A 12,619-nucleotide genomic window follows, 5' to 3' on the forward strand; every position below is an offset into this window, starting at 1 on the left:
CCAAAGCACATGTGAGCTTCTGCATATAAAGGGGATGCCCCATTCTTTTCAACACTGAGAAATGGCCAGTACATAAGTTTGGAAGGCATTTGGGAAGCATTTATAATAGCCTCATATCTTAGCTTGTACCAAACTCTAAATGTATCAGAGATCAGTAGAACATTGATCTGCAATAACATCTGATTTGATTCTGAATTTTATAACTCTAAAGAGGTATTTTTTGTAGTACATATTTTGAAGTGCAGTGAAGTGAAAAACAAAAGTTAAGATGACTGGGAAAACTTCTGGACATGAGTTTATTGGGAAACAACAAAGTGTGAGAAGATAAAATTTAAGGCTTGCAGCCAGTAGCAAAGCTGCTAGGCTGTGTTAGCCTGTTTGCCACCCGGGGAGGAGAGAGTCTGCATGCGCCATTTGGGCGAGCAATACTGTAGGCGGGGCCTGGCAGTTCTAACAGCCAGACCCCATGCTTTGCTTACAGTCCTGCGGACGATTGGGACTGCGGAGGGCAGCTCGATCGTCTATGTGTGTGTGGGGAGGCCTCTGTGTCGGCGGTGGCTGCGGTGGCTCCTTTTTGGGGGATCTGCGGAGGGCAGCTCCATCGTCTGTGCGTGTGTTGGGAAGCCTCCATGTCAGCGCTGGCAGTTCCTTTTTGGGGGGCCTGCGGAAGGCAGCTCGATTGTCTGTGTGTTTGTGGGGAGGCCTCCTTGTCGGCGGCGGTGGCAACTCCTTTTTTTGGGGGGGGGGGTTGAACGTCTGGTGGTGGCAGTGGCTTCCTTGGAGGGTCCCGAGGGCTGTGGAGAGCTTCTGAAGGTTCGGCAACGGCGGTGGCCTCTTTCTTGGCCGAGTGGTTTGCTGGGCTGGGGGGTTGTCCAGGGGCTCTGGTTGGAGTTCTATGTTGAGCCTAGGGTGGAATTTTCTGTTGTGCCTGCGGTGGTTTGCTCTCTCCCTTTCTTGGTAAGGGAGATTTGGGCTGTAGACTTGCGTCTCAGGGGGTATACAGGATGGCTTTGGTGGCTAGGGCTGCCTTCCTTTAATGGGAATAGAGTGGAGTCGGCCATTTTGAGTCCCTTGCTTGGAGGGGAGGCTGTCATAGCAGAGAGCACCTGTGATTGGCCATTTTAAGCTCCTTCTTGTTGGTGATGAGGCAGCCATTTTAGTTAGCACCTGTGAGTGGCCATTTTGTGGGTGCTAGTGTGCCTGGGACTATGTCTGGTGGTAAAGGGTCCGGCAGGTCCAAGGGCAAGATGCCAGCACCCAAGGCACCCAAGGTTCCAGCTAAGAGGCCCCCACCCCCGTTATCCTTGTCTGACGAGGAAGGTGATATAGTGGTTGAGGCCAATATCATGAGTGGGTTGCAGGCTTTGGAGCAGGCATCAGGTATTCCCTTTCCAGGAGGTTTGGAAAGGGATAGGGCTTCTAGGAGGGGGCGGCAAGCTAACATACTAACCAGGCTATCTATTCTTGAGGGCAGGTCTGGCGGAGTTGTAGGCGATGGGGATGCTGGTTCCAGTGGTACAGATATGGGTGCTGTGTCATCGGCTGGTGCATCTGGAGTTGGAGCATCTTTGGTTCCCACTGGATTTGCAGGTAAGTCCGGGAACAGTTGGCAGGCTGGTGTTGGGCAGGCATGGCCATGGGGACCATGGGGTCCTGCTTTGATGGCCGGGCAGCGTTATCCTGCTATGAGTCCAGGGTGCCTGCTTCTTCGGGGTCAGGGTCCCTGTCGAATTGGGCTTGGCCTGGCAGGCAAGGTGGCCCTTGCAGGGCTTGCCCGGGTGTGGGGCACCTGGGTATGGCAGGTTCTCTTATGGGTGCACCTTCTCCTTATGGGATGATGCTTTTCACATCTTTGCCCTTTGGGGATGTCACTTTGCCGTTAGGGGATCACTTGCTTCCGGCTACCAGGGAAAAAATCCTGAAAGGGGAGTATGTAGACATTTTTTCTCTGCTCTTTCGGGAATTGGAGAAAAAAGATAAGGAGGAGCTGAAGGAGAAGGAGAAATTTAAAAAGTGAAAGGTGGATAGGACCTGGGCAAATTGGCTTCCGGGGTTTTGTATTTATGCCGGAGTGATTGCCTGGGCGCAGCCTTGGCATGCAGCTGCCCTTTTCCAATATTTGGATATAATTTATAAGGACTACACGACATTTTGCAGCCCTGCCTGGTTTTCAATACGATCAGGAATTTCGGATGAGGGCCACCCTATATTCGTCTCTTCAGTGGGACCATATCCATCAGCAGCTGTGGCTGCAGGTTATGGCCCCAGCTAGGCCTAACTTGGGTGATCGCTCTGATAGCGGTCACCTGGTGAGCAGGTCATCTGTATCATCTTTGACTTTATCAGGCTCTTCCCACGGTTCAGCGGGGCAGGCGGTTCAACCCCGCTTGCTCTGCTGGGAATTTGGCTCTTTGGGAGTGTGTAGCAGGAAGGCTTGCCAGTTCAAGCACGAATGCCCCATGTGCGGTGGGTCCCACTCCTTTGACAGCTGCCCCAGAGCTCAGGGACGTAAGAATGCAAAGAAGCCTGGTAGGGGTGGTGGATGCTATCCAGCTAAAAAAGGGGCCCAGCCTGATAAGGGTGGGGCCTCTTGAGCGTTGGCTGTCGAGGTACCCTCGAAGGGCTGACAATTTGTATTTGTTGGAATGTTTTAAAGTTGGTTTTAGGATCCCTTTTCAGGGGCCTCGAGTCCCATTTATGTCTGGGAACCTTAAGTCAGTTAAGGGTTTCAAACAGGTTGTTAGAAACAAAATTGCCAAGGAGTTGGCGGAGGGTAGGATCTTGGGTCCTTTTTCACATTCTCCAGTGGGTACTCTTAGGGTTTTGCCGTTAGGTGTGGTGCCAAAAAAGGCGCCTGGTGAATTCCGTTTGATTCACCATCTCTCCTTTCCCAGGGGAAAGTCTGTGAATGACGGGATTCCTGAGCACTTATGCTCAGTAAGGTATACTAGCTTCGACCAGGCTGTTGCCATGGTGAGACGCTGCGGGGTGGGAGCAGAGTTGGCAAAATGCGATATTAAATCTGCATTTCGCCTTCTACCAGTGCATCCCGATGATTTTGAGTTTTGGGGGTTTTCTTTTGAGGGTCAGTTTTACATGGATAGAGCATTGCCAATGGGCTGCTCTGTATCATGTTCAGCTTTTGAGTGCTTTAGCACATTTTTGGAATGGGCTGTGCGGGAAAAAGTAGGTTTACAGGATGTTGTTCATTATTTGGACAACTACCTTTTCATGGGTTGCAAGGGGACTGGGCGTTGTGGGCAGCTGCTGGCAGGCTTTATTGAGCTGGCGGCGGAGCTTGGGGTCCCTTTGGCCCCTGAGAAAATGGAAGGTCCAGCTCAAAAATTGACCTTTTTGGGGATTGAGATTGATACTGTTGAGCAGCTGTCTAGGGTACCTCTTCAGAAGATAGTTGAATTGAGGGCGAGGATTTTTGCCTTTTTTCTTTAAAAGGTTACCTTGCTGGAGTTGCAACAGCTAGTGGGACACCTCAACTTTGCATGCAAAGTGGTTGCTCCGGGTAGGGATTTTCTCAGAAGGATTTGTGATGCTATGGCAGGGTTACGCTTGCCTCAACATAGAACTCGGGTCACAGGCAGCATGAGGGATGATTTGAGGGTTTGGCAGGAATTTTTGGAGTCCTTCAATGGAGTCTCCTTTTGGAGAGAGGACACGAGGCTTGAAGCTGAGCTCCAGGTCATGTCTGATGCTGCTGGGTCTTTGGGCTTTGGAGTCTATTTCCGCAGACATTGGTGCCCAGATAGTTGGCCGGACTCCTGGGTACAGGTAGGTGTGAACTGAGATCTTATGTTTCTCGAGTTCTTTCCCATTTTAATTGCAGTTTGGCTGTGGGAGAAGGATATAGCCAATCACACTGTTCATTTTTGGTGTGATAATATGGCAGTAGTCCATGTCATTAATTCCCTTTCATCCAAATCCCGGCGGGTTATGAGACTGGTGAGGATCTTCACTTTGCGTTGCTTGCGGCTTAATATTTTGTTTTTAGCCAAGCATGTTCCTGGGGTGAGTAACAGGGTGGCTGACGCTTTCTCTCGTAAACAGACAGAGAGGTTTCGTCAGCTGGCCCCAGATGCCAACAGAGAGGCGGTGCCTATGCCGCAGGAGCTATGGCTGATTGGAGAGCCAAAGCCTGCAGAGCGATAGACCTAGCCATTGCGCCTAGCACCAGGAAGTCTTACGAATGGGCTGTGCGGCAGTTTGAAGACTTTAGGGCTGAGGTAGGGTATCGCATGGTTTGGCCCCTCCCAGTGGAGCAGTTGCTCCATTACTGTGTTTCGCTTCGAGGTAAGGGATTGGCCATGTGATCCATTAGGGGGCGCCTGTCTGCATTGACTTTTGCCAGTAAGGCGCTGGGTTATAGGGAAGAAACAGCTGACCTTCGTCTTCAAAAATGCTGGAGGGGTGGGCCAGAGAGGCCAGACCCAGGGTTGATACGCGGAATCCTGTATCTCCGTCGATTCTGCGGGGTTTGAGAGGGGTTTGGGACGTGGTGTGTGCTTCTTCTTTTGAAGCATGTTGGTTTCAATCAGTGTCTTTAGTAGCCTTTTGGGGGGCCCTTAGAGTCAGCGAGCTGGTGGCACAGTCCAGAAACAATATTTCTGGTAAGGCTCTATTGTTGAGGGATCTGAGGCTATCTAAGGGTAAGGCAGTGATTACTGTCCGTCGCTCTAAGACAGATCAGTTGCAAAAAGGTGCCGTACTTGAGTTGGATAGTTGTTCAGAGCTTGAGCTGTGTCCAGTTACTGCGTTGGCTGCTTATTTGGCAGTCCAGGGGCCCAAGGATGGGTTTTTGTTTTGCCATTATGATGGTAGCCCGTTGACAAAGCATCAGTTTTGGGCGGTGACGTCACAAGCGTTAGGTGAATTGGGGTTGACTGGGGTGCGATTTGGGACCCATTCCTTTAGAATTGGGGTAGCTTCAACAGCTGCCGCCATGGGTATCCTTCCTCCTCCATTCAGCGCTTGAGCCGTTGGTGTTCAACGGCCTACAAGTCTTATGTTCAACCGTTCCTCAGGCCTTAAGTAGCTTGTTTGTTGGGCTGTTTGGTTATGTTCTCGTTTAACTGTTTTTTCTCTTTAGATGCTGTTGTTCCTGGCCAGAGGAGTCAAGTTCTTGTCTGTGGCCATAGCCATGTGTTTCGGGCCGCTCATCAGGTGCGGAGAACTTCGGTTGGCTCTCAGCTGGGACTCAGCCAGCATGTTTGTATTGAATGGTAGGGGCACTGGGGCCTTCAGTGGCTGGGCCTGCTGCCCTTGTTATTTCAAGATTGTGTGGGTCCTCCTCCTCAGGTTTTAATTGTTCACCCGGGAGGCAATGATCTGGGGCTTTTAAAGGGCAAGGCCTTAGATCGGCAGGCCCGCGATGATTTTCAATATATTAGGGAGCGATGGCCGGGGATCACTATAATTTGGTCAGCCATGTTTGGCGCTGTGCTTGGGACCAAGCAGCTATTGAGAGGGCCCAGTATAAGGCTAATAAGGAGTTTAAGAAGGTATTGGGTTGGGCCACTATCTGCCCCATCCGGTCATTTCGTCGAAATTTCCTGACCTCTACAGAGGGGATGGGGTGCATCTCTCAGAAAAGGGTAATATGCTTTTCCTGAGAGATTTGCGGCAAGGGTTGCGGGTGGCTTTGGGCTTCCCGGTGGGCGCTAAGCACTAAGTAGAGACTTGGCCTTAGTAGTGGCAGTTTTTTGGGGTTTAGGGCACTATGCGGCTAGGGGAGGACTGTGAAGCATCCCCCTTTTGGGAAATTAGGGGTTTGGCATGATCAACCTTGGGGTTTGGTGACTCAGGGTGTGGAGAATGCAGACCGTCCTGGAGGCTTGACTAGAGGGTGCCTTCCATCGAGACGTGTGTCTGGGTTTGGGCCCTCTGGTGCGTGCCTCCCTGCTGGGCCTGCCTGGCGGGAGCTGAGTCACACAGCTCCAGCTGGAGGGCTGGGTCTTGCCTGCTAATGGCAGGGGAGAGGTCGCGGTGACCCCTAGCCCTGCCAGGCCACTGGTTGGGTGCCCTTGCCGTTTATTATGATGTTTAATAAAGTGGCCCAAGTTTATACCAATGCATTGTGTCTGACTCTTTATTCCAATCTCGGGAAGCAAAATATAAATTGTCTCATATGCTGCAGAGTACTACAGAACTCTTGATGTAGGGACGTTAGCTATATTATTTTACTTTTTTTAAAAAACGGAAGTGCTATAAGAGGATGGTGGACATAGTTTATTGAAATCAGAAAATGAAAAAGAATGACTCAGATTCCAAAGCATAGTATGTAACATCCTCTAAAAGATGAAAGAATGAAGTTGCAGCAGGCAGGTGACACTGAATGACATTTGTCATAGCTGTCATCAGCATATCCTAGAAGAATGGCCACTGCATCACCCCATAAATAGGGCCTAAGAAACACAAAAAGAAGCAGAAAGCAATGGAACTACTGGCAAATATAAAGCATCTGAAGTTATTCAAAGGCAATAAAAACCTTGAAATAATAGATTGAAGGGAAAAGTTGATCTTGCAGTCCTTTGTCTATCTTTGCTGTTTATTAAATCTCCTGAATATCAGGTATTGTACCTGCTACAATATCCTTAAAACTAGCTTTTAAGTGATGAAACACAGAACAAATGCATGGGCTGCTTAAAGGACTCTATTAGGTGCACACAAAATTGTCAGCAAACTTTTCTCAAACACATTTTTCACTTGCTCATGTGGCGTCCACCTGTAGTTTGCTGGCACCACTCTGACTTGCATTGCAAAGAGCATCAGACGGAAAGCTGACCCAGGTGCCCAAGAAACTACTTTCCTTCCATTTGTATCTGAGTATCCTCTGAGAGTCCAAAAATATTCAATAGCACTTACCTTCAAAGTGGACTTTGCAGTACTATAAATCCAGGCCCTGTAAAAATACATTTGGGCAGGGAGGGATGTTTAGTTAATATAAGATCCTCTAATAATTTACAAAGCCTATCTCCAGTCCTAGCATGTTTTACATTATAGTTCACACTGTTAACACTTGGCTGATGCACCATGAATCTCCTAATATACCCAAACTGCAGAAACATCTGGGTTAAACAGCAACATGCCAATCCACTGAGAAAATTCACAGAGGACTCAAGACTCTTAAAAGAAATTGTTATGTCAAACATTGTGGGCTGCATGTTAGGGGCATATCCATGAACATATAGAAACTGTTTAGATGAATAAAAGCTTACTTTTAAAACTGTATTAAATGCTGCAGCAAGTGCCTCAACATGGTTTCAGTGCTGATAGAAGAGTATGGGACATTTCCAGCTTAATAGCCCCTATGAATGGGCAGCCCATAATTATAACCGCAGGGCTATTTCATGCACAAATACAAAGTAGTTCTAAAAAACTTTTAATGTTTAAATGGAAACTGGCTTCTACATCAATGGAAGATACTTAACCACTGGATGATGTCACAATCATTCTACCTAGTGCATTAAAAGAACTTCTGCTTCAGAACTTTAGGACCAAATCAAAAGTTCAGAAGTTATTTTTTAAAAGGTAGGAAAGTTATGGTATACATAAGAATTTCTTGCCAGAATTTCATTTTGAATGGTATATTCTGTGTTGGTTGAGTTTAGGTCATACTAGTATGCAATGTCAAGTGGCAGTGACAGAGGTGCTGCTATGACAGATATCTAGGTAGCAGACCTTGGGATGCCAGGGCATCATTCAGACTGTGATATTGTGTTGGCAAAAGAATAACTGTGAGTACCTCACAGTGATCTTCCTGTATTCCGAGCATCCCTATAGCTTATTACACATGCATAGCATACTGCAGAAACACTGAACAGTCAAGTCTTTAAGCTTGACTTTGGATTCTGTGCCTGCTGTATGCACCATTATTTTTTCTCCAGTGTATTTAGTCCGCAGCTCAGCTCTGTGCTGCCTTCTCCCACCACCCAGTTTCAACTAGGCTGCAGGAGAGGGCAGACCAGCCAGGATTATTGTGTCGATCTGCACTGCCTTCTCCCAATGCCCAGTTGAAACTGGGTGGCAGGAGAGGGCAGCCCAGCCAATTGCTCTCTGCAGGCACAGCTCTCTCCTACTTCTCCTGCTGCCCAGTTGAAACTTTGTATTCATTTGTATTCATTGTCTGAAATTTGGACTGTTAGCCACCCTGAGTCCGCTTGCCGGGGTATAAATTAAAGGAAATAAATAAATAAATAAATAATAAACTGGTTAGTAGGGGAGGGCAGCCCAGTTGGGAGTCATTTTTTTTTTTACAAGCGGTGTGAAACCAGTGGTAGTATCATATTGCTAGGCTCATGCCGCTTGTAAAAAAAATTAAAATGTACAACAATGAGGCAGGGACATACCGATAAATGGTGGAAGGTACAGAATGGGTGGAACAACCTTAATGTGAGCGGGAGAGTGACCTTTGAAAGGCAGCAAAGGGGTGGGGGGAATCCAAGGGAATTGGTACACTTTTGAATTACCTTCAACTCAAAAACAAAAGAAGGGAAAAATCAGCACTGAAAGTGAACTGAGCACTGAAGGGGGGGTGTCAATGCAAAATGAAAAAGAAAACTTGAAAAACATGCAGGGGGAAAGCAAGACCTATGGCACAAAAAAGTGACTCATTTGAGGAGGAAGTTCAAGAATGACTTCTGATTCAGCATAAAACCCCCCTGCAATAATAGATCCATAGCCAGTCTAGCTACCATATTCCAGGTGGGGCTCTGAAGAAATAAATGAAAAATCAGTAATTCACTATAATTGACAAGGATATATAACCCCATCTCAACAAGGCCAAGTATTCCCAGGTTTTTATTTTAGTGTGTGTCATTTGTTAGTATAAATTAAACAAGAAAAGTAATTTTTAAGACTAGAAGTCTAGCCTTATAATAAGCACCTTCCTTAAATACACAGTACATTCTATGAAACCCTCTTGGCTTTTCAAGCACCCTAGTCACAGCCCCAGGAGCATTCCTTTTCTTTGATCATGAAAAATCCTCCCAGCAGAAGGGGGATCTGTTTAGTGTATTAGATGGACAGAATTTGGAACATGATGCCAAAAGATATTATTAAGCGGTGGGTGGGGGATTAACTGTATTCTTAAAACACTATTTAAATTGAATGGTTTGTGTCATGTATTCATAAGCGCGCTCTCTTGAAAAAATCATAGATGGGTGAATCGATGTTCTAGGTGGGTACAGTAAGGAGGGGAACTGTACCATGGTAGTGTAAGGAGGGGAACAGAAATGTCTTTGCTCTATCCAACAGCCAGGGCTTTTCTTGTAGCAGGCATTCCTTTGCATATTAGGCCACATACCCCTGATGTAGCCAATCTTCCAAGAGTTTACAGGGCTCTTAGTACAGGGCCTACTGTAAGCTTTTAGAGGATTGGCTGCATCAGGGGTGTGTGACCTAGGGTTGCCAAGTCCAATTCAAGAAATATCCGGGGACTTTGGGGGTGGAGCCAGGAGATATTGGGGGTGGAGCCAGAAGCAAGGTTTGTCACAAGCACAATTGAACTTTATGATTTGAACGAAAGAAAGAAAGAAAGAAAGAAAGAAAGAAAGAAAGAAAGAAAGAAAGAAAGAAAGAAAGAAAGAAAGAAAGAAAGAAAGAAACAAACTCCAAAGGGAGTTCTGGCCATCACATTTAAAGGAACCATATACCTTTTAAATGCCTTCCCTCCATTGGAAATAATGAAAGATAGGGACACCTTCTTTTGGGCTCATAGAATTGGACCCCTGGTCCATTCTTTTTGAAACTTGGAGGGTAATTTGGGGAAAGGTACTGGATGCTATGCTGCAAATTTGGTGCCTCTACCTTAAAAAACAGCCGGCCCAGAGCCCCAAATACCCGTGGATCAATTTTCCATTATACCCTATGGGAATCGGTCTCCATAGGGAACAATGAAGTGCCCAGCAGACATATCTCCCCTCCTTCATGCTTTCTGATGACCTTGAAGCAGGGTGGACCCCTCCAAACTGGGAGATTCCCTGCCCCCACATGGGGATTGCCAACCCTAGTGTGGCCTAATGTACAAAGGAGTTCCTACTACAACAAAAGCCCTGCCAACAGCTTTCGTCTCACAGCCTCTTTGTTCATAATTTCCTAGTTAAGACTCAGGTTAGTATTTTGGTCTGATGTAAGGATGTATAACATGAGCAATAACACCAGTACTGTATTTGATATATAAAGGGATACTGCTTCTGTTAAAAACACACATGCAAAGTGGCAATATCATAATCTGGCATTCATTAGAATACACACTCAGTTCTAATGAATGCCAGAATATAGGGGTCCCAAATCCCCCGCTAGGCCTGGAGACCCCCAATTTGGAGCCTCCTCCTCCCACTGGCCATAAAAGGGAAAGCGGGGGGGGGGAGAATGGCAGCCCTTCCCACCCAGCCCCGATCGCAGCAGCCAGAGCTCTTCCGTTTTCTCAGGCTGCTTCCCGCCCCCAGTCAGCTGGCCGGTGAAGGGAGGGGAGCCCAGCCACGCCCCCCAAAGGACCATGTGCCTTTGCACCTCCGGAGGTGAGTGAGTTCTGTCTCCTGCATCAGATTTCCCAGAAAGGGGGGGGGGGGCGGGGTGGAGGGGGGTGGAGAGGGAAACGTCTTCTCATAGGGTATAATGGGGAATTGATCTGGAGGTTTCGGGGGCTCTGGGGGAGCTGTTTTTTGAGGTAGAGGCACCAAATTTTCAATATAGTATCTAGTGCCTCTCCCCAAAGTATCCCCCAAATTTCAAAACGATTGGACCAGGGGGTCCAATTCTATGAGCCCCAAAAGAAGGTGCCCTTATCCTTCATTATTTCCTATGGAAGGAAGACATTTAAAAAGGTGTGCTGTCCCTTTAAATGTGATGGCCAGAACTCTCTTGGAGTTCAATTATGCTTGTCACACTCTTGTTCCTGGCTCCGCCCCAATGTCTCCTGGCTCCACCCCCCAAAGTCTCCTGGCTCCACCCCCAAAGTCCCCAGATATTTCTTGAATTGGACTTGGCAACCCTACCAGATTATGATATTGCCACTTTGCATGAAGCTTCCTTAAAGTAAATTATACTGTTTGTCAGTCAAACTCAGTATTGCTTACTCTGACTGGCAGGAGCTCAAAGGATCTTTCAAATCACCTTCTGCCAGATCCTTTTTAACTGGAGATGCTGAGGACTGAACCTGAGACCTTCTGCATGCAACATGGATTGGGGGCCACTGAGCCACTCACCTTCTTCTAACCACAGCCCTTGCACTTGAGAGTCATTTCAATGGCTGTATGTTTAAGAAAACATATGCACCATCAATCAGAGCTCCACGCGTACCCTCAACATGGAAATAAATGTGGTAATCCTTGCTCCACAAAAGCTCAGTTTGCACACTGACGTGCCAATGTGTCCACCACAGCCAGAAGACTGGAATGATTGTGTGAATTAGCAGTAAATGAGCCTGCGGGGAACCAGCCTCCTCTATGTTGTGTTGAAAAACATTGCAGGATTAACACTCCGGCATTCACAGCAGGAGAGCACAGAGGTTCCAAAGAAATTGAAAGGAAGCAATTGCCATTGCCAATCCCAGTCATATTTCTTCCTGGTGTGTTTTTCAGAATCACAGAACATTGAATGTTCTGTACATGCAGCTTATTTAAAACCATTCTACATTTTCCCCAGAAAAGTGTTACAGTACCCAACAAACCTTGCTTTTGTGCAAGAGCAAACTTGTAAATTGTTCACCAATTTAACATGCCTCTGTGTGGTTAAGAGAGCAGTTGGAAGCCATCTCCCTCTTAGCAGCTGACCTGAAGCAGGTGGATTATGCCATTGATTCTGAAAGAAATCACAGGTGAAAATGTGGCATGGAATTCCATCCCCAACCCTACAAAAACACCACAATCAAAAGGGGGTTAGTTTAGGGAAATCTTCTGACTAAAACTAAACACTGGAGAAATGGAATTTATATACACTGTTGGAGCTAAAGTCTCCTTATTTGCGTTTCCACCATAGTACATTGTGTATTGTGCTAATTAACGGGTTGCATAAACCTGCCAAAACTGTAATAAACTTATTTTATACGTAGTATAAGCCAGTGCTCTTTGGAAAAAGTGACTTTTTCTCTGGGTAGAAAAAAATCATAAACCTGACTGTGAATTGAAGATATAACATATAACTGCATTTTGGTGGTACAGATTGTAAAACACAAACCTTGATGCTGTGCTGTGCCCATTCATTGCTTGCAGCTGCGAGCCTGATAGAGAAGGAGTGCAGTTACCTTGAATTTATGAAAGAATGGGGTATATATTTTTGAAAGGAAGAAACTGTGATAGAAAAGCCAAAAGTCTGCATAACTGAAATTATGGCCACAGGCAGCATAGGAAAAGGGCAGTATGAACTGTAGTGCTGACCTACAGGAGATGGGATAAAGCAGATTATTTGGCCAATTGATAGTACCACATATGCACACATATCTATTTTACAGAACTCTTTATTTTATTTATTTATTTATTTATTTAGAATTTATATCCCGCCCTTCCCACAAGTGGCTCAGGGCGGCTTCCAGCATTAAATCCAACATAAATTAAACAATATTTAAACATGTAAGGGAATAACTTTAAAACTCTTCATCCTGGTGTCA

Source organism: Heteronotia binoei, chromosome 9 (genome assembly GCF_032191835.1).
Source record: "Heteronotia binoei isolate CCM8104 ecotype False Entrance Well chromosome 9, APGP_CSIRO_Hbin_v1, whole genome shotgun sequence".
Lineage (NCBI taxonomy): Eukaryota > Metazoa > Chordata > Lepidosauria > Squamata > Gekkonidae > Heteronotia > Heteronotia binoei.